A 27,971-nucleotide genomic window follows, 5' to 3' on the forward strand; every position below is an offset into this window, starting at 1 on the left:
AGGCATGCAAGGCAAGCACTCTACCACTGAGCCACCTTCCCAGCCCTAGTGTTTTGTTATTGTTATGATTAGATATATGGTTGGAGTTGGGGGTAGGTTTGTAATCAGTTTAGGCAAATGTGATCCTAGTCTCATAGATGAGGGACATAGAGTCAGTGGCCTTGTAGACTCCAAGAAAACATGGTCTCCACAGATCATGCCCCTTAGACATGGGTCCCACAGACCCTGTCCACATACATATGGCCCCCACAGACCATGATCACATAGACATGGGTTCCACAAACCCTAGCTTATATAGGCACAGATCTCATAGACTACTAGACATATAGACCTTGGTCACAGATGTGGGTTCCAGAGACTCCAAACAGGTGTACATTGGCCCCAGAGCCCTGGACTGGTAGATGCAGATTCTGCAGACCTTGGCCATGAAGTCACAGAATGGAAAGACCGAAGCTTTTTGGATGCCAATGAGGCAGACCCTAGCCACCTAGACATGAGTATCACATACTCTGACAAAAACCCTGTCCATGTAGATGCAGACTCCAGAGAGTTCAGTCACATAGATGTAGACCCTAAAGACTCTGATTGCATAGACATGGACTCCACAGAATCTGGGTGCTTGGACTCATACTACACAGACTCTGGCCATGTAGATGCTGACTATACAGATCTTGGCAGCAGTAACTTGTCCTCCACAGACTCCAGTCACCTAACATGGACCCCACAGACCCTGGCCTCATATATGTGTGCTCCATAAACCCTGGCAGCATAGTTATGGACTTCACAGACCGTAGGCTTGTAGATGAGGACTAAGACCTGGCTGAGTAGATGCAGGCTTCACAGACCCTGCTGTGTAGACACGGGACCCAAACACCTCAGTCATGTAGATGCAAGCCTTAAAGACTCAGAATGTGAAGACTTGAGTCCCACAGACAAAGCATCTACAGCTGTGTAGACACTGACCACACAGACCTCATCCAGGTAGACACAAAACCCATATACCCCAGCTGAATGGATGTGAGACCACACACCCTAGCCACTGAGTCCCATGAAATCCTAGTGCATAGACATGGGCTGTCCGTACTCTGGCAGTGTAGACATCAGCCCTGCTGATCCTGTCTGTATAGGCACAGACACCACAGACCATGCATAGGTGCCTGCCCTCCAGACCCACACCACACTTGGCTGCATAGATGAGGACTCCAGTGACTCAAACAAAATAGATGCAGGCCCCACAGAACCTGGCCATATAGCTATGGGTCCCACAGATTCTTGCGTCATAGAAAGGGTTTCTACTCACCCTGGCTGAGTAGATAAGGATTCCATAGAACCCAGTTGTGTAGATACAAACATTTCAGATCCTAGATGCATAGACATGGGCCCCACACATTTTGGCTGTGTAGATGTGGGTCCTAGCCATGTAGATGTGGACTCCACAGACCCTGACCATATAGACATGGAACCCACAGAGCCCCGTGGTATAGATAGGTACTCCTCTGAACCTGGCCAATTAGTGACAAACTCCACAACTCTGAACACATAGCTCCACACTCTAGGGACTCAGCTATGTAGACACTCCATAGATGCTGGCCATGTAAATGAATGCTTCTCAAATCTTGGCCACATAGATGCGGACTCCACAGACCCAACCATATGGACATAAGCCCAATAGTCACTGACCACATAGATATGGACTCCAGAAACTGACCACTTACTGAGGTCCCACAGAGGCTGACCATGTAGACAAGGACTCCACAGACACTGGCAAGATACAAACTCCACATAACCCAGCCATGTAGGCAGAATCCACAGACTCCTGCAGAATCCACAGACTCCTATGTGGTATCTCCAGTAAGCCAAACCAAATAGACTTGATAGACCAAGCCGCATGTACAAAAACACTATAGACCCAAATCACATATGTGCAGTCCCTACACATTCCAAATGCGTAGATTCAGGCCCTAGAGAACTGGCATAAATACAGACCATAAAGACCTGTAAGGTCATAAAAATGTGGTTTCCACATATCTCTGATATGTAAATATGGCCCCCACATACCTCACTGCTTAGCCTAGGCCAACAGAACTTGGCCATATGATGTAGGTCTCTCAGACCATGACTGTGTAGATATGGCCCCATAAACACAAAACCCATGGTCCTTTGTTGTATAGATGAAGAGCCTATGACCCTACGTATTTAGCCAGGGTTCCCACAGACCTTGTACACATAGACACAAATCCCACAGACCTCAATCACCTAGACATGGTCTCTGTGATCTTCGGCCATGGAAACCCTGGCCATGAAGACGGCCTCCACATTCCTGGTCCCATAGACAGGAACTCTACAGAAGATGGCTGCATAGACAGGGACTCATCAGACCAAGGTGTGTGGACATGGCTCTACAGATTCACCACAGTTGAACAGATGCAGTTGTAAGACATTAGTTTCATATACCTGGCCCCACAAACTCTTTTTTTTTAAATTTAATTTAATTTTTTTTTGGGTCCGGTTGTGGGGCCTGAACTCTGGGCCTGGGCACTGTCCCTCAGCTCTTCAGCTCAAGGCTAGTGCTTGAGCCACAGCACCACTTCCGGCTTTTTTCTTTTTGCTCATGTGGTGCTGAGGAATCGAACCCAGGGCTTCAGGCATGCAAGGCGAGTGCTGTACCACTGAGCCACCTTCCCAGCCCCCCACAAACTCTTGTGTGACAAAGATGCATATGCTATAGACCCTAGACGTGTAGACATGATTATACAGACTCTAAGCACATAGACATGTACCCACACGCCCCAGCCATGTAGACATGTAGACACCCTGACCATGTAGATTGAGACACCTTAGGTGTATTTCCATTTGTGTAGACCCACACCATGTAGCTGTGGCTCCACTGACTTTAATGGTCTAGATACAGCAAACCAGATCCTGGCTGTGGAAACAAGGCTCCCCATACTGGCTGTGGTCAGTGTGGTTCCTTAGAAACTGGCCCCATAGACTTTGGTTCTAAAGACTTTGGCTATGTAGATAAGGACCCCACAGGAACCATCCATAAAGTGGCAGTCCCACAGAACCCATTCATGAAGATTCAAACAGACACAGGCTGTGTAAATGCAGCTCCCAGACCATGGCTATTTACACAAGGCTCCATAGACCTAACCATGCAGCCCCAAAAACTTAGGTCAAATAGCTACTTAGACATGGGTCAACAGATCCCTCTGCCAGTATAATGGCTCCACAGCCCTTGGTTGAGTAGATGCATGCCTCATATACACTAGATGTGGATCCACAGACACTGGCTGCTGGGTAGCCTCACAGGTACTGCCACATAAACATGGCTCCACAGGTCCCAGCCACTGACGTACAGCACCACAGGCTCAGGACCTATACATGGAACTCCATAGACTATGAGGAGGTAGCTCAACAGACTCCAGGGTGTAGACCTGACCTGCATACATGTAGCTCTATAAGCCCTAGAATGGTGTGCTTGTTTCCAAAGACGCAAACTGTGTAGACATGGCTCCAGAGATCCTGTGCATGTAGATGTATTCCCCCAAACTTACACTGTGAAGATGAGGTTCCACAGACTCAGGCTACCAAGATGCTGCATCTCAGGTCCTGGCCACAAAGGCAAGGGTCACATTGTGAACTGTGGTATAGGGCTGGAGACCCGGACCTCAGTGTTGTGGGTCCCACGGAAACTGTCCACATGGATGTTGTTCCACAGAACCTATCTATTTAGACAAAGGCCCACAGATATAAGTTGCATATTTGTAGCTCACAGACCATGGCCATGAAGACATGACTTCATAGACCCTAGCCTCATAGACAACAGCTCAACTGGCCTTGGCTGAGTAGATGCATGTCTTTCAAAACCTGGCCACTTAGACATGATGTCACAGACTGCCTGTGTGGATGCAGCCCTACGGATGCCAGCCACTAGGTGGATTCATAGAACCACCTTCACAGAGCATAGACACAGCTTCAGGGAGAGATGCTGGCCAAATGGTAATGAGATCCTGTCTGCATCCCTGAATAAGAGAATAACAGGTGAGTGAACAGCTGAGGATCTACGCACAACGTTTCATAACTCTGTTATGGGACATCTGAAGCCTGTTCAGTGTATGTGGCTGCATTTTCTTTTAATAAAAAGTTCAAACTTGATATATCTTTTGCCTATGTAAGGCATATTGGAACACTGTAATCTTTTTATATTTCACCTGTAATCTCTATTCCTAAGCATATCCTTATGTTTTTGAAGACAAAATGTGTTTCATAATGAGTCATTATATGAATATATGCACAACCATTTATGTCTGTAACTAGAGCTATATGAAGTCCTCCCTGCCATTCTCTCCTAATTCCCCCTTAATTGTCTCTCAAAAACTACAGGTTCCAGCCTCTCCATCAGTTACAACAAGGTGAAGTATGGTCACCCATTACCATTATATTTGTGATAATTCACTATATTATATAATGTATTAGAATTTTTTACTTATGGTTTATTTTAATGATTAGAGCTATGAAAATATGGGGAAAGATCTGTCAAAGCAAGTTTCTCAGGAATTCTTTTTTATTAATTTACTTTAGTGTTATTATAGAAGTGATACATATTTGTATACATCAGGCAATAGATAGATTTCCTTTTATACAGTGTCATCTGTTCCCTTATTCTCTCCCATTCCCTCCCTCCCATCTTGACCCATGAATTGCATAGTTCACTTTCGTTAATGTCCAGTGCGCTCTGCTGCTGCATGTTTCCACCTTTTCTGTGCTCTCCTCCCACCCTGAATATGAATATACTGTGTATAAGGTAAAGAATATACATGTGAATTACTTTATATAAGGTAAAGAATACAGAATCATCAGCAAAAGAGAAAACAAATTAAGGACAGAGTCCTTTGTTTCCATACCTTTGGGGTTCATTGCAGCATGTATATTATTTTATATACATATGAAAGGAGTGGCACTGTGGCTCAAGAGGTAGAACACTAGCCTTGAACTGAAGGACAGCACCCAGGCCCAGAGTTCAAGCTCCACAACTGACAAAAAAAATAAAACAACAAAAAACAAAACAACAACAAAAAAACCAGAGTGGTTATTTATGAAGGGGAGCTTGAGTATTACATCTTTGTAATTCTCTCCTAAGATTGTCCTCTTTCGGTTTCACTGCATGTGAGTATGTAGATTCCTGTGTAATTTGTCATATCCCAGTGCATTTTAGATCTAACTTCTGAATATCAGAGAGAACATGTGTCATTTCTCTCTCTGGTCTTGCCTTACCTCATTTAACACGATTTGTTCTAGTTCTGCCCATTTCCCTGCAAATGACATTATGTTGTTCTTTCTGGTGGCTGTGTAAAATTCCATTGTATATAGGTACCACATTTTGGGGATCCACATATCTACTGTGGGACATCGGGGTTGGTTCCATATCTTGGTTATTGTGAATAGTATGGCAGTGAACATGGATGTACAGGTGTCCCTATCATATCCTGGTTCATGATGTTCAGGGTAGTTGCCTGGGAATGGTATGGCTGGGCCATAGGGAAGGTTTATGTTTAGTTTTTTGAGGGACCTCTGTGGAGAGCTGCGGGAGCCGTGACCAAAGACGGCTGCAAAAGCAACATTGTAGTTAAAATGGCAGGGCTGCGTGGTGCGGCTGCGACCTAAGATGGCGCAGGCTCCCGCCTTCCGTCTTCCCCTTGACGAGTGCTCTCTGTAAAAAACAACTCCTTATATGGCTATGAAGAAGGAAGAAGCGGGCAGGAGAGAAGTAGGAGAAAAGAAGCTGTAAACAAGGTCCTGAATAAACCGTCTGAAAGAAGAACCTGTTGTCGTGTCATCCTTGCGGGTCGAGGCGGTCGGGACAAGTGGCGCCCAACGTGGGGCTCGACAGGATTCAGAACTTTCAGCGGTCAGGGTGGTGCACCGGTAAATTCCCAGGAAACAAGGTCCTGAATAAACCGCCTGAGAGAAGAACCTGTTGTCGCGTCATCCTTGCCGGTCGAGGCGGTCGCGACAAACCTCTTGACTGCTTCCAGAGTGGCTGTTTACATTCCCACCAGCTGTGCAGTAGGGTTTCTTTTTCTTCACATCCCCACCAGCATTTGTTGTTTGAATTTAAAATGTTGGCCAATCTAATTGAGGTGTAATGGAATCTAGGGGTTGTTTTGATTTACATTTCCCTTATAGCTAGGGATGATGAGCATTTCCTCATGTGTTTCTTTGCCATTCTTACCTCTTCTGAGAAGTCTCCTCTTAGCTCCCTTGCCCATTTAGTAATTGGTGTATTAAGTTTGGAAGGGGTTAGTTTCTTGAGCTCCTTGTATATTTTGGATATTAGGCCTTTGTCTGATGTATTGCAAGTAAAAAATGTTCCCAATTAGTTGGCTGTCTTTCTAGTTTAGTAACTATGCCCTTAGCTGTGCAGAAACTTTTTATTTTAGTGTAGTCCCACTTGTCGAGTCTCCCTCCTATCTTTTGTGCCCCTGGGACTTGAACACCAATTGTTGAACAGGCTATGCTTTTTTCCCATTGACAGTCTTTTGCTCCTTTGTCAAATATCAGATACTGTAAGTATGTGGTTTTATTTCTGGGTCTTCTAATCTCTTCCATTGGTTGTTGGGTCTATTTTTGCACCAATACCAAACTGTTTTTGTTATTATGGTTTTATAGTAGAGTTTGAAATCTGGTATTATGATATTGCTTGCATTGCTTCTTTTGCCTAGAGTTGCTTTGGCTATTCTAGGTCTTTTGTTGCTCCATATGAATTTTTTAAATTGTTTTCTCCTTCTAGGTAAAGAATATCATTGGGATTTTGATAGACGTTGCATTGAATTTGTATATCATTTTTGGCAGTATGGTCATTTCACAATATTGATTCTACCTATCCATGATCATGGAAGGTCTTTCCATTTCCCTTTGTCCTCTTTGATTTCTTTCTTTAGATTTTTACAGTTTTCACTAAATAGGTCCTTTACATCTTTGGTTAGGTTAATTACTAGATTTGTGTGTGTGTGTGTGTGTGTGTGTGTGTGTGTGTGTGTGTGTGAGTTGCTATTGCAAATGGAGTTTTCATGATTTCCTTTTCTGCTTGTACATTATTGGCATACAGAAAGGCTACTGATTTTTGTGGGTTAATTTTGTATCCTGCTGAAGTTGTTGATCAGCTCTAGGAGTTTGTGGGTGGAGTATTTTGGGTCCTTTAGATACAAAGTTTGCAAATCAGTGTAGGTTAATTTCTTCTTTCCTTATGTGGATCCCTTTTATGTCATTTTCTTGCCTTATTATTCTGGCTAAGAATTCCAGAACTATATTGAAGAGGAGTGGAGAAAGTGGACATCCTTGCCTTGTTCCTGATTTTATGGGAAATAGTTTTAGTTTTTCCCTATTTAATATGATGGTGGCTGTTGGTCTGTCATATACAGCCTCTGTTATTTTAAGGAATGTTCCTTCTATTTTTCTTTTCTCCAAAGCTTTTAATAGCGTTTGTATTTTGTCAAAACTTTTTTTCTGAATTGAGATGGTCATGTGATTCTTGACCTTGGCTCTGTTAACATGATGAGTTACATTTATTGATTGTGTATGCTGTGCATACACAATGCACCTGCTGTGCATCTGTGATGTAAAGCCTACTTGGTCATAATGTTTGATTTTTTTGTTTCTGGATTCTGTTTGTTAATATTTTATCGAGGAACTTTGTATCTATATTCATCAGAGAAATTTATAGTTCTCTTTTTTTGTTGTATACTTACTTGGTTTTGGGATGAGTTTTTTTGGGATTGGCTTCATAGAATGAGTTTGGAATTGCTCCTTCTGTTGCTATTTCACAGAAAGGCTTGAGGATTATTTGTATTAGTTCATCTTCAAAAGTTCTAGAATTCAGTGGTGAATCCACCTGGGCCTGTGCTTTTCCTTATTGGAAGACTTCTGATTACTTCCTTTATCTCAAGTTATTGACTTGTTACCTGGTTTGTATCTTTCTTGGTTCAGTTTAGGCAGTTTGTATGTTTCTGAAAATTCATCTACTTCTGCTATGTTTTCCTTCTTTTATGAGTTTAGGTTTTGAAACTAGTTCTTTTTAATCATTTGAATTTCCTGGATGTTTGTTGTAATGTTTCCTGTGGTATTTCTCATCTTATTGATTTGAGTCTTCTCTCTCTTTTTTTTGGTTACACTTGTAAGTGTTCTGCCAATTTTATTAATTTTTTCAAAAGACCAGCCTTTTGTTTTATTGATTTCATATATATATATATATATATATATATATTAGTTTTTATTTCATTGATTTCTGCCCTAATCTTTGCTTTCTCTCTCCATCTAGTCGTTTTAGGTTTTATTTGTTCTTGTTTTTCTAGCAGTTTTAGTTGTATCACAACGTCATTTACTTGAGCTGTTTCGGTTTCTTTGCACTTAGAGCTATATAATTTCCCCTCAGCACTGCTTTTGCTGTATTCCAGTGTTTCTATTGTGATGTGTTTTCATTTTCACAAATTGTAAGAACTTTCTAATTTCTTCTGTGATCCAGGTGTTATTCAGTAGTGTGTCATTAACTTTCCATGTGTTTGAGTGCTTTCTTTATACACATACACACACACACACACATATAACTGTAAAAATACTGTACAGAGGGGTTACAGTTACATGAGTAAGGTAATGAGTACATTTCCTATCAAGCATTATTTCCTCCTCCTTTGTTTTTTCCCTACCATCCCTTCCCTCCCCACCTCCCCCAATTCCTCCCTCCCCCCGCCAAGTTGTAAAGTTCATTTCAACATAATGTCTTGTACATCTTATTGCTACAATGGGTCATCCTCTATCCTTATTTCAGCATTTTGTTATTTCCTTTCCCTTCCCCAAATTAGAAAAAATGTATATACAAGATGCAGGGCACCAAAATCAAATACAGTGGAAACAGGGGTTATACCACAGGGAAAGAACATACAAAAGAAACAAAGTCCCCTCTGTATAATATTTTCACAATAAAAAACTTATGTTAAAAAAAAGAAACAAAGTAATCACATAGTACAGTTTAAATACATTAAAAACAATAGCAAGAAAGAAAGAAACCACTTGTGTCCCTATCTTGGGGTTCATTTCATTTATCATCATCTTATATGGTCAAATGTACATAGCTTTTGACCTTTTCTGCTTGTCCTAGACATATTGTTTGAGTGCTTTCTGCAGTATGTTTTGTTTTTGAGAACTAGTTTGATTCTACTGTTGTCAGGTAAGATGCAAGGAATTATGCCAATCTTCTTGTATTTGCTTAGGTTCTTTGTATGTCCTATGATATGGTCAGTTTTGGAGAATGTTCCATGGGCTGCTGAGAAGAATGTGGATTGGGTCATTGTTGAGTAGAAAACTGTAGATGTCAGTTATGTCCATTTAGGATATGGTGTCATTTAGTTCAGAGGCTTCTTTATTTCTCTTTAGTTTGGTTGACCTGTCCTTTGGTGAGAGCAGGGTATTAAAATTTCCCATTATTATTGTGTTTGGGTCTATCCTGTCCTGTAAGTCCAAAAGTGTATGTTTAACGTATTTTGGTGCTCCATTATTTAGTGAATAGATATTGACCACTGTGATTTCCTCTTCATGGATCATTCCTTTTATTACTATGTAATGACCTCCCATGTGTCTTTGTACTGATTTTAATGTAAGGTCCCTTGCTATTTAAGGCTAATGTTTTTACTATGATGTGTCTAGAAGTGTTTCTTCTTGGATCCTGTCTACTGGGAGTTCTATATGCTTCTGTTAGGTGGATGAGATTTTTTTCTTCTTAAGACTGGGGAACTTCTCTTTTATTATTTTACTGAATAGGTTTTTCAGTGCTTTTTAGTATTGAATTCTTCCTCCCTGTCAATCCCAATTATGTGTAAATCCAATTTCTTGGCTGAGTCTGCCAATTCTTAGATTTCCTTTTGGTAAGTTTTGAGTGTTCCATATCTTTGACTTTTTGTTCTAACTCCTGTTTTTTCCTCAACTCCTGATATTCTTTTTTCCATTTCACTTATTCTGATACCTGTGGATGCCACTGTGGATTGCACTGTGGAAAGTGAACCTTTTATGCTTCAGAGATCAGTTCTCATAGTATTAATTTTGTCTTTTAATGAGGTATATAGCATTTCTATTTTTATCTCTGGAATCTTTCAGGAGTCCACTTTTCTCTCTCACTGAATTATTGTTGGTGTTTTGATTTGGTTTGTTCATGAGTTTTTTTTTAATGTTTTGTTGTGATTTACACATTTGAGTTTAGGGATTGTTAGAGCATGGCCTGAACTTGGCTTGTTCATGCCGGACAGGTGGCAGCTGGTGCTTGGCCTGGGACAGCTCACACTGGGTGGACTAACCCATACTGCGTCCCTGGACATGTGTTTGACCCTGGGCTAGCTGAGAGGAACTTGGTCCAGAATACAGTGGTGGCTGGAAGGCTGGATTCGGGCTTCTGGAATGTCATGCACTTTGGAAGGTGTGGGCTCTCACAGGTACACAGTAATTTGTCTGCACTTGGGCCCTGGGTTTGCCTCACAGGTGGTTGGCACTTGTCCATTGGCTTGTGAACATGCTTTTTGTTCACCCTGGGCCAGTGAGCTCTCTGTTGGCAGCCAGGCACTAGGTCCATTTGTGGGGTAGCTATGAAGGCTAACTTCAGGCCTACAAGATGAGTGAGTCTTCAGAGGGGGCAGGCTCCTGTTGTTATACATGGTTTTGTCTGTTCTGTTTTCAGACAGGCCCAGTTTTCCTGCCCATAGCCAGGGGTGTGGAAGATTCAGGGTCCTAGTGCACACCTAGTATGAGTTCTAGTGGTCTTCCTGGAAGCCAACAGGTGGGGTGATTAAAAGAACAAAAAGCAAACAAAAACTTCTCAATGTTTTTAATAAATTTTATCAGGAAGAGTTAGAAAGTTATCGAATCAGCAATGAAGTCACAGTATCTCTATAAACCTCTCCTCCATTGTGATATAAAAGTGCAGAACTCTAAAAAGGGGAGGAAAGTGGATTCATGTGATCACATTGACAGATGGTTATGGATCCAAAGCTAGTCAGACAAGGTCTCATATACCTTGTTAGTAGAGGTGACTCTACTCTACATGAGGAATATCTTGCAGGAATATTTTCTACACACTAATAATGATCTACCTCAATATTTTTATCTCAGTATAAAAAATAAGTAGGAAGTGGTGCTGTGGCTCAAGTGGTAGAGCACTAGCTTTGAGCTGAAGAGCTCAGGGATAGGTCCCAGGCCCAGAATTCAAGCCCCATGACCAATAAAAAAGAAAGAAAAAAAAGAAAACTCCATGTATCAAAATAGCTAACATGAAAATTCTCTAAATTTCATCCCAACTATAATCAGTAACTTAAGTATTCTAAACACAGAGTATGTAATAATGATAACCTCTCATATATTATTAGCTGAGTTATAATCTTGTCCTACGATATATGGCTATTTTCAACTGTATATTAATGGGTCAAAATAAATTATTTTTGTTTTATATGTTAGCATGCTTTGAAATCAATAATAAACATATTTGTGTGAAGACAGGGAGGTTGAAATGATTCTTTTTACCTAAGTTAGAAGCTACTGCCAACTTACATAAATGTCAGCAGTAAATAAAACATGAAGAAGTTTCCTTGCCTTAAGTAAGTTATATCTAAAGAAATGTTAACTAGAGTGTAGTTATGGAGGTGGGAGGGAAGGAGTGGTAGAGGAAAAACAAAGGAGGAGGTAACAATGCTTGATAGGAAATGTACTCATTACCTTGCTCATGTAACTGTAACCCCTCTGTACAGTATTTTTACAATACAAAAATGTATTAAAAATAAAAAAGAAAATGTTAACTAGACTATCTACACTATCATTCACTAGTACACAGAGCAGCCATAATGCATATGGAAATATCACTATTATGCACAGACAAATTCAATAACCTAGAAATAAATGTGTGAATTTATTTGATTCCATTGAAAATAGTTAAATGGTGAAGTTATTTGAGTAATTTTAAGTGTCACTTCCATTTCTGAAAAAAGTTGTGGTCATAATCATTAAAAAAATTAAAACCCAGGGGCTGGGAATGTGGCTCAATGGTAGAGTGATTGCCTAGAATTCATGAAGCCCTGGGTTCGATTCCTCAGAACCACATAAATAAAAAAGGTCAGAAGTGGTGCTGTGGCTCAAGTGGTAGATTACTAACCTTGAGCAAAAGAAGCTCAGGGACAGAGCCCCAGTCCTGAGTTCAAGCTCCAGGAATGGAAAAAAAAATTAAATCCCAAACTTCTGCAGAAAAATATTTGTTTTTTTAGAGGGTTGTTAATATACTTTCAACAGGAACTTCAGGTCTGCTACATGCATTGAAAAAAATGGGCCAGTCTCAGGTAACTTGGAAAATTAGATTCGACATCTTAAGTTGTTTATATTATCAGTATGATTTCTTAACACAATCACTGGGTTTGAGGTGCAGGGCAATATGAACCTCATGGCATATAACTAAGTTCAAGTTTTTAAAATTTGTTTTCTCTCTTTTTTTCTCTCTCTCTGTCTATCTCTGTCTCTGTCTCTGTCTTTTCTCTCTCTGATCCCTTGGAACTTAAGAGGCTGGGGTTCAGCTAACTGGGAAAATGAGCTTCTTATACCCTTGACTACTGATTTCAGTGTGTCCAATGAAACCCCCAAACTCACTCAGTTTCAGATAACGAGCAATGTGAAGTTCACATTGTTTCACTGGGTTCAAGTATTTACAACAATTCTTTCAGAGAGTTTCCAACTCCAAGGGTCTATTGAAGCATTCAGGTAACAATAGCTTATAAATCCTAAACCACTGGTGTTCTCAAATGAACTCTTAAAATCACACTTGGTTTGAGGTGTTGAATTAATGACACTCACGCAGCTTATCTGGGTTGAAGTTTTCAGAATAGCTCTTTGGAGAGGTTTTGAATGCAGTGGCCCCTATGAAGCAAACAGACCATCAGGTTTTTAAACCCTTACATGGTCATGTCAGCTGAATGAACTCTTGCTCAGTCACTTATTTTCAGGTGCTGAGCAGTGTGAACCTCACAGCTTTTCACTGGGTTGAAGTTTTCATAAGAGCTGTTTTGGAACTGGTTTTAGATAACTGGAAATATTAGCCTCAAAATCCTAAAGTCCTGATTTCAGCTCAGTGAAATCCAACAATTCAATCATAGGTGCAGAGCAATGTGAACTTCACAGTGTTTCACCGGACAGCTATTTTGCATATACTGCTTTGTACTCAGTGGGCCAGTTTTAGGTAACTGGGAATAACACCTTCTATAGCCTAATAACCTCTTGCTGTTGCTCATAGTTTGGGGTGATAGGCTTTCAACAGGTTGAAAATTTTTGTTTGGCCAGTCATGGGGCTTGAACTCTGGGCCTGGGCGCTGTCCCTCAGCTCTTCAGCTAAAGGTGAGCACACTACCACTTGAGCCACAGTGATACTTCCCATTTTCTGGTAGTTAATTGTAGATAAGAGTCTCATGGACTTTCCTGCCTGGGCTGGCTTTGAAATGCGATCCTCAGATCTCAGCCTCCTGCATAGCTAGGGTTACAGGCATAAGCCACAGGCACCGGGCAAGCCTGGTTGAAAATTTCAGAACAGCAGTTTAGGTTAAATGGGCTGATTTCAGTGAACATGGAATATCAGCTTAAATCTGAAATGATTAGTTATTTGTGAATGATCCTTTACAATCTCACTCAGGAACTCTAACTACGCAGCATATAAATTGATAAATATCACTGAATCACAAGAAATTTTCTTTGTCACTGAGATGAAGACTGAAATTGTCGCAGTATAAATGTGTCACCCATTCTCAATTAATGTTCTCAAAATTCAGAAATCCCTGCCTTCTGGTCTAACTTTCTCATGTAAGCTCATTTACAAAAAGATATGTCCTAAGGCATGAACTTGGATGTCTGAATACTTCTCTAATGCTAAACACATCACCTAAGCTACTGCAACAACACGCCCCTGGAATCCCTTAGAATCACCACAGGTGATTAGCATATGTATGCTCCACCCTTTCAGCACCCTTCACTTCTCTTTAATAAGGAAGATCATTGATGCTATAAACAACTAAGTTCTAGAATCACAGTCTGCATTGTGTTTCCTAGACCACTACTATGCTAAATCTCTTACACTGAGATTTTCTTGGTGCAAACATTGAAAAAGTGACTAAATGCAAATACATTATTCAAGAAATTCAGAAAATTTAGGTAGAAAGAAGAAGTGATGTTAGGAATATTATCTGTTCATAAAGATGTGAAGATATATAATTTAAAAGAAATCAGTTCTGGGGCTTGGAAGGTGGTTCAGTGGTTAGAGCGCTTGCCTTGCATGCATGAGGTTCTGGGTTTGATTCCTCAGCACCACATAAGAAAAAAGCTGGAAGTGGCGCTGTGGCTCAAGTGGTAGAGCACTAGTCTTGAGCTGAAGAGCTGAGGGACAGCGCCCAGGCCCAGAGTTCAGGCCCTATGACTGGACCCCCCCCCCAAAAAAAAAGAAATCAGTTCTGATTTATTTTATATGAACTGTTTCCTATTTTAAAAGTTCAGAAAGGCTGGGTGCCGGTGGCTCACGCTTGCAATCCTAGCTACTCAGGAGGCTGAGATCTGAGGATTGCGGTTCAAAGCCAGCCTGGGCAAGAAAGTCCATGAGACTCTTATCCTCCAATAAACCGCCAGAAAACCGGAAGTGGCGCTGTAGCTCAAGTGGTAGAGCGCTCGCCTTGAGCTGAAGAGCTGAGGGACAGCGCCCAGGCCCAGAGTTCAGGCCCTATGACTGGACCCCCCCCCCAAAAAAAAAAGAAATCAGTTCTGATTTATTTTATATGAACTGTTTCCTATTTTAAAAGTTCAGAAAGGCTGGGTGCCGGTGGCTCACGCTTGCAATCCTAGCTACTCAGGAGGCTGAGATCTGAGGATTGCGGTTCAAAAGCCAGCCTGGGCAAGAAAGTCCATGAGACTCTTATCCTCCAATAAACCACTCAGAAAGCCGGAAGTGGCGCTGTGGCTCAAGTGGTAGAGCGCTAGCCTTGAGCTGAAGAGCTGAGGGACAGCACCCAGGCCCAGAGTTCAGGCTCCACGACTGGACCCCCCAAAAAAAATACAGTTTGCTTGCATATTATTAAAATAAGAGGCCGGGCACTGGTAGCTCACGCCTGTAATCCTAGCTACCCAGGAGGCTGAGATCTGAGAATCACGGTTCAAAGCCAGCCCGGGCAGGAAAGTCCGTGAGACTCATCTCCAATTAACCACCAGAAAACAAAAAGTGGCATTGTGGCTCAAGTGGTAGACTGCTCAACTTAAGCTGAAGAGCTGAGGGACAGTGCCCATGCCCAGAGTTCAAGCCCCCTGGCCTAAATAAATAAATAAATAAATAACGACCAAGCAGCCTCACTGCCATGAGTAAAAACAAAAACCACCCATTCTAGGTCAGTGAGCACTTCCCCTATTTTACTGAAGCTGTCACACAGGAAGGCAGAAATATCTGGATACTTTAGGCACAGAGATGACTGCTCTCCTTTACTATCCAGTGAGGGTCATGGTTGGGCTGTAAACACAAGTGAGGAGCCATTCCTACCAGCAGCATATGTCTTGGCCTCTTTTATGGAAATAAATTCCAAAGGGACTCTGATCTTCCAAAGGGACTCTGATTTCCCTGACTGCCTCTGCAGGATTTCAAATAAATCCATGACTATCAGTGATGAAAGAAATCTCAGCTTACAAAATTGTCAGTATGAAATTTATTTTAATAAGAGCTGGGTACATGGCTCAGGCTATAGTTTGTCTAGCAACTTCAAATTCCTGAGTTCAAACCCCAATACTTTCAAAAGTATTCCTTTTTAAAATATTGTGAAAAAAGAAAAACTATGAGATGAATGTAAAGATTCAACTTCTCAAGAATGAAGGGAGAGCTGGAGGAACACCACATATGCAATGGAACACATTATTCCATAACAGAAAAAATGTAAAATATCTCCTATATTTAAGAAATTTATCATGCAAGGGAACCATCTAACTTCAGGAAAAATACTGTCTTCCATGCAAATATAAGATGATGAATACAACACAAGAGAGATTAAATGGATCTTGTCTAGTTATATTTCAATAAAAAAATAAGTATCAGCCATAACATTTCAGTGGTGGTATTCTAAGGTATTTAAAATTCTACCTCATATTTTATTCTTTATAGTCAGAAAAATCAAGCAAATGAAACATAATAGACTTTCTTTCAAGAAGATTATTTTCTGACATGGACACAAGATGTCTTTAGTAGGGGACAAAGCCTTTTCTAAGTTGAGTCCAGAGTCCTAGCATTTAATTAAGAAATCATTAACTCCCTGAGAGAGTTCATTCACAGTATCAATATTTTGGATCAATTTCAAGCTGATAGCCTTTCAGGATGTTCTATAAAGTTTTCATAGTAAAAGTTTAACACTGAAAAGAACTCATGTTAAAGAAATTAAAGTAATAGAGTGTGTCTGTAGCTGCAGATCAATTTTTTTGTGCAGGCATCCTTGCCTGGGTAATGTGTTTCTGCTTCACATAAATAGGTGGTTGTGTCCCAGCATGCGCAGCTGAGGTGTTCAGAGAGAAAAGTTTGTTCTTATTCAATACAGCAGAGTTTCTATTCTGATTTCTTCTCCATACTTGGAACAGTAAGTATAAGAAACTGAAGAGCTACCTCTGGCTCTTGCTTCTACTGGAAGAAGAAGAAGAAAGCACAGTCTGGTGGTACAGTTGATAACAGAGCTGTCTCCCTCCTGGACACACAGGAAAGATTGATACTCCTACAGCTGCTCTCCTCTGCTCACACTTGTGCAAGAGGAAAAGTTGGATAAGGTCATCAGTCTTAGGCAGATTATGCATTTTTTTTTTCTGGAATAGTTTTAGGCCATCTGGAATAGGCCAGTGTGAGCCTCAGATTTCTGGTGAATGTTACAGAATCCCTTTGTCCTAATTTAGAATTAAAATTATAGAATTTAATATATGCAATTTTATGTTTTTATAACACATTCATAGATTTGCATATATCAAACGTAGTCGCATTTTTGTAATATAAAGTATTTTAGTATTACTCATTCCTCATATAATTTCCAATTCTTTATCATCATATTTGCATTTCTCTTGCACTTGATTTCAGTCAACTTTTTCTTTTTTGGTATTTGGAATTTAGCGTGAAAGTTCTAATACAAATAAGTGATAGAGCTAGAACTCCAATCCAAGGAATTGGTGACAAGAATTTGGCCACACTGTTTCTCCTAAAGGAGATGTTGACAACCTTGAAAAATTCCAATCATAGTTAAACAAAAATACCAAGTAGTAGAGTTTTTGATTACTAGTGGGAAGCACTTAATTCAGTCCACAGCACAACCACCACCAACAAAATTAAACCTACAAAGGGTAAGTTTCCTATCATAGGTACTCAACCAGATTCATATGAGGTGTAACATTTTGGAGACTGGAAGACACATTCTGCAATAATAGTCAAGATTATCCACAATTAAAACTAACAATATTCTTCTTGAGATATATTTTGCAATTTATATACCAGATTTGTTTTTGGTGGTAATGGAGTTTCAACTCAGAGCTGCACATTTGTTAAGCAAGGCTCTACCACTTAACCTAATTCATGGTTAAATTTAAAAAAAAAATTTTTTTTATTGCAAAGATACTGTATAGAGTGGTTATAGTTACATGAGTAAAGTAATGAGTACATTTCCTGTGGAGATTGTTACCCTCTCCTTTGCTTTCCCCTTAGTATCCCTTCCCTCCCCACCTCCCCAATACTCCCTGCCCCAAAGTTATAAAGTTCATTTTCAACATAGTGTCTTGTATGTCTCATTGTTACAATGGGTCAACCTGTATCCTTGTTTCAGCATTTTGTTATTTCCCTTCCCCTTCCCAAATTAGAAAAATGTGTATACAAGATGTAGGGCACCAGAATCAAATACAGTGACAACAGGGATTATACCATGAGCAAAGGACATACAAAGAAACAAAAAATCACATAGTACATTAAAAAAACAGCAACAAAGAAAAAAACCCTCTTGTATCCGTAGTTTTCTTGGGGTTCATTTTGCTTAGCATCATCTTATATGGTCATATGTACATAGCTTTTGACTTTTTCTGCTTGTCTGGTAAGATTATCCTAGACATATCCTAGACTAGTTATTGTAAATAAGGGAAACCATGGGACCTGTGTTTCTTTGGGCCTGGCTTACTTCACTGAATAAGATTTTTTCTAAGTCTTTCCATTTCCTAACAAATGGGGTGGTGTCATTTTTTTCTGATGGAAGCATACAGTTCATACAATTCATATATATATGTATATATAAATATGTATGCATATATCACATTTTCTTGATCCATTTATCTACTGAGGGACATCTGGGTTGGTTTGTATCTTAGCTATGGTGAATAATGCTGCGATAAACATAGTTGTTCTGGTAGCTTTAGTATGGCCTTGTTTGTGATCATTTGGGTAAATGCCCAGATTGCTGGGTCATAGGGGAGCTCTATGTCTAGTCATTTGAGGAACTTCCATACTGCTTTTCAGGGTGGTTGAACAAGTTTACAATCCCACCAACAGTGTAATAGGGTCCCTTTTGGCCATCATGGTTTTTATTTTTAAAGATGGAGTCAGTTATTCTTTCTGCTTAGGCATATGACTGAATGCCAGTCTGCCTATATAAGTTATTATCACTAAAGAACTCCAAAAAGGACAAAATATTTCACTTGAACACTAGGTGGCAATACTTCAATTAAGAATTGTTTTCTATCTAGACTTAGAGGCTCTGCATCTCAAGGAAAGAAAACAGACAGTTTTCACAAGCTGGTGACATTTAATCACACATATTTTAAGTGAGGTCCTTCTCTGGCACAGCCAGAGAATCAGTGCAAAACATTGCATTTTTAATGTTTATGACTTCTTGGATATCGTTTCTGAAGTGGCTAAGGAATTGTTCTTTTTATTGATGAATTATTTTTTTATTTCACAAACTTCTTTATATATTCTGCTTTTCAGTCTTTTTTGTTTGTTTGTTTAGAAATATACATTACAGAGCCAGGTACAAATATGGTTCCTGAAGTCTGAAAATCATTTGAGGCCAGAATTCAAGGATCAAGGATATAGCAATTCTCCATCTCTTAAAAGAAAGAAAATATACATCTGTACACACACACACACACACACACACACACACACACACACACATTTCATGTAGATAAGTGATATTGGTGAATTTTCCACCTTCTAAAGAGAGATAAAATTTTCATTTTCTAGAGAGATTTTTCATAGTAGACTCTTGGTAAGTTAGCCTTCCTGATGTCAGACTTACAAACAAGCTTTCCCCTCAGCCTTCCAAATAACTGGGACTACAGGCATGTGCCCCTGATGACTGCCTGGTTGAAGAGTGATTAACAGAGACTACCTATCTGTCTGTCTGTCTGTCTGTCTGTCTATCTATCTATCTATCATCTATCTATCTATCTATCTCAAAGGAATTCAGTTTGGAGATTTTTTCTTTAAACACTATAAAATCAAATTCTTTCTTTCTTTCTTTCTTTTTTTGGGTCCAGTTGTGGGGCCTGAACTCTGGGCCTGGGCGCTGTCCCTCAGCAATTCAGCTCAAGGCTAGCGCTCTACCACTTGAGCCACAGCGCCACTTTCGGCTTTTTTCATTTTGCTTGTGTGGTGCTGAGGAATCAAACTCAGGGCCTCAGGCATGCAAGGCAAGTGTTCTACCACTGAGCCAACTTCCCAGCCCCTAAAATCACATTATTTATTGACTTTGTTTCTAATAAGTAGTCAGACTTTAAGGTTTTTTCAAAAAAGACCACATGCATGAATTTTCTTTTGACGCTTGTGAAAATTTTGTTGATGGTGTTTTTCACTAAAACAAGTTCTCCAAATTTAGATTTTCCTTCATTTTCCTGCCTTTTATACTGCCAAGATCAGAGTGGTAGATATACAGGATTGCTTATTTAATTTCATTGAATTCCATAATGCAGTTCTCCTAACTTGTTTTGTGGAAAATCAAATAGAGCAACAGGTGGAGGTACATTTTATGATCAAGAAGATTAGGATATAGGCCACAGAACAGATAATTACAAAAACTAGCTACTGAGAAAACTGAGCTCTAAGGATCCCAATTAAAAGCCAACTTGTGTAGGAATGTACCTGAGACTTATCTCCAATTAAACCGTAAAAAAATCCAGAAGCAGAGCTGTGTCTCAAGGAGTAGAGCACCAGCCTTGAATAAAAAAGCTAGGATGTCAGTGTCAAAGTCCTGAGTTCAGGTCCCAGTACAGGCATTAAAAACAAACAAACAAACAACCTCCCCCCTCCAACAAAACAGCTAGCCAGGCACTGGTGGCTCATGCCTGTAGCTAGTTACTCAGGAAGCTGAAATCTGAGGATTGCAGTTCAAAGCGAGATCGTGGTTCAAAGCCAGCCTGGGCATAAAAGTCCCATGAGACTAACATCTCCAATTAACTGCTCAAAAACCAGAAGTGGCTCTCTGGCTCAAATGGTAGAGCACTTACCTTGAGCAAGAAGAGCTCAAGGACAGTGCTCAGGGCCTCATTTCAAGCCTAGTGACCAACAAACACAACAAAACAACAGAACCCAAACAGCTAAAGCTAGTATAAAGGGCTTACAATTTACCATGTCCATGTTAAGTGTCCAGTGCTTCTAGATTAGAATCACCCCTTTTGTCACTACCCTCTAGCCTGTGGGTGCCCTCCCTCATACTTATTTCACTTCCTTTATCACATATGTACATTGAGTATTCTTGCTTAAACTTTTTGAACTATTAACAGATAGTATAATAAGATGACTATCAGGAAACTTAAACATGAGTTGATGTTATACATCATTCTATCCCAGTAAACTACAGGATTTCAGTGGATAGTGTGAAACACCCAGAAGCGTCATGAACACATCCATTTGTTTGGAAAAGGAATTCGACATCCTGTTTAGGGGAGAAGGTTAGAAAGTTAGTGCAAGAAGCATGATTTATATTAATGGCTTTCTTTGAATTTTGAGTGTGAACATCAGACAAGTTGGCAAGCAGGTGTTGTAGTAGCTTTGAACTGTCTCTACCTATATTTCCTAGAACATGTTTTCCTGAGTTGTTCAGCTTTAACCATAAAGGAAAGTGTACATGACTTAGAAGGTCGGTGTAATATAGTAATTAGGTCAAATATACTCTGTAAGATCCCTGTTCCACTAAGCAAAAGGAAAGAAATGTAAATATCATCTGAAGTGGAAGAAGTAATTGTATTGTCAAAGCTCATAGAATTCACAAACTTTATAGACGATGATATTGACAATTTGTTTTGTGAAGGATAAAATGTGTTTGTGACTTTAAGTATCATTATTCCACAATACTGTAAAATATGTGAAATTTATGTAATCACCTAATCTCAATTTAAAATAAAAAGCAAAGAAAAGTGAGAGAAGGGATGGGTTAGGAGCGATGGGTGACAATGTTGTCAGACCCCTTGTATTCATATACTGTTTTGTAGAATGGGAACTTCTTTGTATGACTACTTAAAGATAATAATTTTTCTTAAAACAATCTCTGTTCGAGGCCTGGGCAGCTCCAAATTGTTGCTACTGATCTGCTAGCTGGTCTTGCATCCCAATTTCTTCACCTCCCACATCCCCTCCCCTTCACATTCATCTCAGTCTCCATTACTCCATGTGGTTATGGTTTTCTCTTATTACCTGACAGAAAGCCTAAGGGGAAAGAATTAGGAAATGGTTTTCAATGCATGTCTAAATAAATGTACCCAGATACCCAGTAAAATTGACCCTTTAAATTATAGAGAGGTCAATTTTCAACTTTAGACAACTATCCAGATGCTCTCTGTGATCTCCTTTTTACTAAAATAAGATCATGTTGTTCCTGATATCTGTGTCCAGATGTGGTGAAAGCAGCTTTTACTTAGAAATAAATCCTCTGATCTAGACCAGAGATTAGGAAGCCATGACCAAGGCTATCTCCTCTGGATCTGTAGGTGGCCAGCTCAGCTGGCTCCTTCTGTGGGGAGTCGTGCTAAGTCAGCTCCTGAGTTTTGTTCAGCTTTTCCTATCACCTCAAACACTGGATTCCTGAGAGCACAGAAGTACCTTACTGAATCTTCCAGCTGCAAGGCTGAGATGGTAAAGCCGATGGAGTTAGAGAGTGATAGAGAAGGGACCACTACTTGCATTCTAAATAGCAGACAGCTTACGAATAAGGAAGCTTATCTCTCCACTGGGAAGTTGCTTACACCAAAAAAGATAGTGTGAGCATCCATCAGTTTCACCCGAACAGTCCAGGAGGACTCCTTCCCCTTCTTTTTCTCCAAATAAAAAGAAAGATAAAATAAGCTGTCAAAGTTCTCTTTCAAAAGTAGTATGGAAGTTCCTCAAAAGACTCCACATAGAGCTCCCCTATGACCCAGCAATCCCACTTTTGGGCATTTACTCAAATGATCACAAACAAGGCCATACTAAAGCTACCAGCACGACTATGTTTATTGCAGCATTATTTACTATAGCTAAGATATGGAACCAACCTAGATGCCTCTCAGTAGATGAATGGATCAAGAAAATGTGGTATATGTACACAATGGAATTCTATGCCTCCATCAGAAAGAATGACACTGCCCCATTTGCTAGGAAATGGAAAGACTTGGAAAAAATTCTATTAAGTAGGGGCTGGGAAAGTGGCTCAGTGGTAGAGCGCTTGCCTTGCATGCTCGAGGCCCTGGGTTCGATTCCTCAGCACCACATAAGCAAAAAGAAAAAAAAAGCCAGAAGTGGCGCTGTGGCTCAAGTGGTAGAGCACTAGCCTTGAGCTGAAGACCTGAGGGACAGCGCCCAGGCCCAGAGTTCAGGCCCCACGACTGGACCAAAAAAAAAATATATTAAGTGAAGTAATCCAGGCCCAAAGAAACATAGGTCCCATGGTTTCCCTCATTTGCAATAACTAGTATATGTCTGAGACAAGCAGAAAAGGTCAGAAGTTGATGTTAGGCGAAATGAACCCCAAGATAAGGACTCAAATGTTTTTTCTTTCTTGCTATTGTTTCTAACATATTTATAACATATTTCTTTGTTCCTTTGTATGTCCCTCCCCCATAGTATAACCCATTTTCACTGCATTTGATGTTGGTATAATTTGTTGAGGGGAAGGGAAAAAACATTGTTTAAATAGGGATATCGGTGGACCCATTGCAACAATGAGATGTACAACATGTTATATCAGAAATGAACTTTACAACTTCGGTGCGGGGGAGGGGGAGGAGGAGGGGAAGTGGGGGGAGATGGGAAGGGATAGGAAGGGGAAACAAAGGAGGAGGCAACAATGCTTGATAAGAAATGCACTCATTACTTGCCCATGTAATTGTAACCCCTCTCTATGGTATTTTCACACACACACACACACACACACACACACACACACACACAGATGCCTTTCAATCCATGAGTGCATAGTTTAAATTTATTCTCAGCATTTGAAAATTTGTTTTGAGGTTCACAGATCTTTGAACAAGTCCAAAGTAATATCCACGAGGCTTCTCAACTACCAAAAGCTAACGAAGCTCCTCAAGGATAGCTCTGATGTGAAGACACCTGGCCCCTCTTGTCTTGCCACTACCTTTCTTGGGACCCCATCTGGAATAATAAATTCTGCTAGTATTTGGTCCCTGCATTCTCAATCTGCTTTTTTAAAGTTTGTTTCTTCTAGATTGGAGTCCCACAAACTACAAATAATCATAAAAACTGAGCCTCATGTAAACTGTCCTCTGGATTTTTACTCGTATTCTGTAACAGCATATAAACCACATCCTGTTCCTCTAAGATATTCTTGCAGGAAGATCTTCGATTTGCCACTCTCCCCTTCCCCCAGATTCTCCCTATCCCTAGTCCAGCAGGAACATCTGTGAACCTAACGCTACCCTAATAAATAAAGCCTTTTTTTAAAAAAAAAGTCTGTTTGTTTTTAAATCAATTGTCCTTGATATGAAATTCTATTGCCAGATTAGTGTGCAATGAGGTTCCAGGGAGAAGGTCTCTTGAAGGGAGGAGGCCTCTGCCTGCCCCCTTGATGTTGTCATTTAAAAAAAAAAAAAGAAATTGAGGAAACATCAAGGTAGTTTATGAGACTGGGCCCTGGTGGCTTATACCTGTAATCCTAGCTACTCAGGAGGCTGAAATTTGAAGATCCTGGTTTGAAGCCAGCCAGGCCACGAAAGTCTGTTAAGACTCTTATCTACAATCAACCATCAAAAAGACTACCAGAAGTGGAGTTGTGGCTCAAAGTGGTAGAGTGCTAGCCTTGAGCTAGAAAGCTCAGGGACAGTGCCCAGGCCTTAAGTTCAAGCCCCAAGATGGACCAAAAAATAAAAAAAAGGAAAAGGAAAGAAAGAAAAAAGGAAGGAAGGAAGGAAGGAAGGAAGGAAGGAAAAGAAGAAGGAAGGAAGGAAAACGCAAGGAAGAAAAAAGGAAAAAAAAAAGCAAGTTTACGAGTAAAGCAAAGATAGAGAGGTAATACACACCCAGACTTGGGTACATGCATATCTGATCACAGGTACAATGAGTGTTTAATATCTCTGGTATTTATGTTGAAAAAAAGTAGGTTGTAGTGTTGGTTCAACTTCACCCTAGGATAAATGTTTCCTTTTGTTCTCATACCTAGTACATTTATCAACTGAGATCAGAGACGTTAAGACTGAACAACTTGTTAAAACTTTGGTCATAGATGCCTGTACCTCTCTTCAAAAAAAGTTATCTTCAAGACCAGTATCTGTCCTTGACATGAGTAAAAACTTTTAAACAAATTTTGTGTCAAGAGGAGTCACTTCTCCAAGTGTTTGTCTTTCTAGAATGAGTATCTTCCTTTGTGATATCCTTGCTTATTTCAGACAAGCTGGCAAGGTCAGAGAGAGAGAGAAGGAGAGAGAGGAGAGAGAGCAGTTTTTTTTCTTTTTAGTCATACTGCAGCTTCTGAGGGAATTTAGGACTAAAAGCAGGACTGGGAAGGTGGCTCAGTGGTAGAGAGCTTGCCTTGCATGGATGAGGCCCTACGTTCGATTCCTCAGCACCACATAAGCAGAAAAAGGCTGAAGTGGCGCTGTGGCTCAAGTGGTAGCCTTGAGCTGAAGAGCTGAGGGACAGTCCATGGCCAACAACAACAAAGAAGACTAAAAGCAAAGGAAATCGTGCTCTTGTGATTTTTTATAGCTCTACTAATACAATGTTGACCTCTGAATTCCTGGTTATTTCCCATGTTTCCTTTTTCCTGACCAACCCTGCCTCAGTTTGAAGGGCTTATGAACCCCATCCCGACCATTTTTTTTTTTTTGTGAACATTCAGTAGATGAATGGATCAAGACAATGTGGTATATATACACAATGGAATTCTATGCCTCCATCAGAAAGAATGACATTGCCCCATTTGTTAGGAAATGGAAAAACTTGGAAAAAATTATATTAAGTGAAGTAAGCCAGGCCCATCCGGCCTTTTAAAGTTTACCTCCTACCTATACCCCCTTAATTATTTTATTTAATTTTTATTGTTTGATGGTTCTTGGGGGTAAACTCAGGGCCTTGTTCTTGCTTGCTAGGCATGTTGCTGAAGCTATGTACCTCTCCCTTTTTAACTTAATTTTAGAGATAGGGCCTTGTATTTTTGCCAGGGCTGGCCTGGATTGTAATACCCCTGTCACTGAATGAGGGATAACTTTTTCAGGTTTTAACATAAAAATCACAGATATTTTAAATCTACACATGGAAAGCAATTAAGATGTTCCTGTCCCCCTGCCCCCACACCCCCTCTCCCCCAAAGAAAAGAACTTGAGAGCAAGTTTTAGCAAGGATTTATTTTAGTATAAGAAGAAATGGAAAAAGGGAGAATTATTTCCTGCTCTCCACACAGGAAATAGAAGTCAAGATTCAAAATGGCTACTCTTATCTGTAGTTTTTACTATTTCATTTTTCTTTTCTTTTTTTGTCGGTCGTGGGGCTTGAACTCTGGGACTGGCACTGTCCCTCAGCTCTTCAGCTCAAGGCGAGTGCTCTACCACTTGAGCCACGCCACAGTGCCACTTCTGGTTTTCTAGTGCTTTATTTGAGATAAGAATCTCATGGACTGGGCTGGGAAGGTGGCTCAGTGGTAGAGTGCTTGCCTTGCATGCCTGAGGCCCTGGGTTTGATTCCTCAGCACCACATAAGCAAAAAGGAAAAAAAAGCCGGAAGTGGCGCTGTGGCTCAAGTGGTAGAGTACTAGCCTTGAGCTGAAGAGCTGAGGGGCCCAGGCCCAGAGTTAAGGCCCCACGACTGGACCAAAAAAAAAGAAAATCTCATGGACTTTCTTGCCTGGGCTGGCTTTGAACCACGATCCTCAGATCTCAGCCTCCTGAGTAGCTAGGATTACAGGTGTGGGCCACTGGCGCCGGGGAGTTTTTATTATTTCTGAGGTGGGAAAACACACATGATCAAGTCATCTAGCAGTCCCTAATCATTAGACAATCATTCTGGGTGGCTAAGATGGTGCTGTTTGCTACCTGCTGCTCTGAAAGTCTGGTTTTTACTTCTTGGTTATAACACCTGAGCCTGGACCTTTAAGTCTGCCTGCCTGTCTGCCTGCCTGTCTGTCTCTCCCTCTTCCTCTCCCTCTCTCTCTTTCTCTCCCCTTCCCAACTCCCCCCACTCCCCTTTGCCCTGCAGTGGGTGTTATTAGGGATTGAACCTGGGGCCTCAAGCCCTCCCTTGCTCAGCTTTCTGCAGCTAGAATGCTATCATTTGAGCCACACTCCAGTCTAACATTTGGCTAGTATATTGGAGTTGGCGTCTCACAGCCTTTTCTGCTCAGGCTGGCTTTGAAGTTTCAGCCTCCAGGTTTCCACCTCCTGATAGCTAGAATGACAAGCATAAGCCTCTAGTGCCCAGCCCTTTCGATATTTATATTTTCCTTTCTCCTCATCTACCTATCCTACCTCACTCCTATTTAGTTTCCCACATAGGTGGCATGATAGGTGTGTACTCCATGCTCAGCTATTGGATCTCCCAGAGTTTTTGCCAAGGCTGTCCTAGAACCATGATCCTCCCAATCTTTGTTCCCTGAGATTACAGGTGTGAGGCGCTGCTATCAGTTCTGATTTCTATTTCCTTCCACTGTTGAAGGGACATTCTTCCTCATGATGCTCCTTCTCCTGGGTCCTTGCTGAGATGTCACGTTCTCCTGTGACTTGTCTTCTTCTGCTGAGTTAGCAACCCTTTAGGTTGTATTCTCTACTGTACTTCCATCCAGAGAGCATTGCTTTGCAAATCCCCACAAAACCATGCTGTTCTTGTTCATTTCCTCTCAAAGACCTTGCCATTTCTTCAGACAAGTTAAAAGAAATATTTCTCCAGCCAAGCAGAGGCTCAAGTCTGTAACTCTAGCTACTTGGGAGGAAGAGATTATGGGATCAAGGTTTGAGGCCAGAAAAAGAGAAGAAAGTTCATGGCGTTCTACCTTAATCAATGGCTGGGTATGGTGGCACACATCTGTTATCCCAGCTAGGAGAGAAGTGCAGTGTCTGGAGGCAGTGGCACCAGTCAAGCCCAGCAACATGGAGAAGCGTAAGTAGGAGGATGGAAGTCCAATCCAGTCTAGGCATAAATAAACATACTGCCTTGAAAATAATCAATAGAAAAAGGGGTTGACAACATGGCTCAAAGCTCAAATAGTAGAGTGCCTTCACAGCAAGAGTGAGACTCAATCCCTAGTTTCAAATCCTTGAGTTTCAATCCCTAGTGTCATCCCTCCCCCCAAAGAAGGCAAAGAGAGGAAGAAAGGGAGGGAGGGAGGGAGGGAGGGAGGAAGGGAGGAAGGGAGGGAGGGAGGAAGGAAGGAAGGAAAGGAAGGAGGGAGGAAGGAAGGAAGGAAGGAGGGAAGGAAGGAAGAAAGGAAGGAAAGGAGGAA

At 40.7% G+C, this 27,971-nt stretch overlaps 1 pseudogene; it reads left to right on the plus strand.

Moving 5' to 3' along the window:
- The first annotated feature begins 1,375 nt into the window (after positions 1-1,375).
- The window catches only part of LOC105996565, a 56,425-nt pseudogene continuing 29,829 nt past the window's right edge, over positions 1,376-27,971 (plus strand).

This window comes from Dipodomys ordii, unplaced genomic scaffold (assembly GCF_000151885.1).
Source record: "Dipodomys ordii isolate 6190 unplaced genomic scaffold, Dord_2.0 Scaffold132, whole genome shotgun sequence".
NCBI lineage: Eukaryota > Metazoa > Chordata > Mammalia > Rodentia > Heteromyidae > Dipodomys > Dipodomys ordii.